General features: G+C 39.3%; 1 protein-coding gene across 1 annotated transcript in view; it reads right to left on the bottom strand.

The window, feature by feature from the left end:
- Positions 1 to 239, bottom strand: part of LOC107270629 (icarapin-like) — a 19,851-nt gene that overhangs the window by 1,538 nt on the left and 18,074 nt on the right. The window lies entirely within an intron of this gene.

The following is a 239-nucleotide window of genomic DNA, read 5'->3' as shown; positions in this document are numbered from 1 at the left end:
GGAAAAAAAAAAAAAAAAAAAAAAAAAAAAACGAATAAGGATCCCAGCGAAGAATTAACGTAGAGCCGGTTACGTATTACACCAAGAGAAAACAGACACTCGGATTCTGTTATCCTGACCTGATTCCGCAGGTGAGCGAGGACTTGACGAAATTATTTAGATACTCGTCGGATATTTACATGGATGCAAGAGAGGGTCTCCGACGCGCAAGAATTTTACGTAATACGAAATGCGACTAT

Source organism: Cephus cinctus, unplaced genomic scaffold (genome assembly GCF_000341935.2).
Source record: "Cephus cinctus unplaced genomic scaffold, Ccin1 Ccin1_scaffold0806, whole genome shotgun sequence".
NCBI classification, from domain to species: domain Eukaryota; kingdom Metazoa; phylum Arthropoda; class Insecta; order Hymenoptera; family Cephidae; genus Cephus; species Cephus cinctus.
The sequence above is the reverse complement of the archived record's forward strand: the minus strand, read 5'-3'. Positions and strand labels throughout refer to the sequence as shown.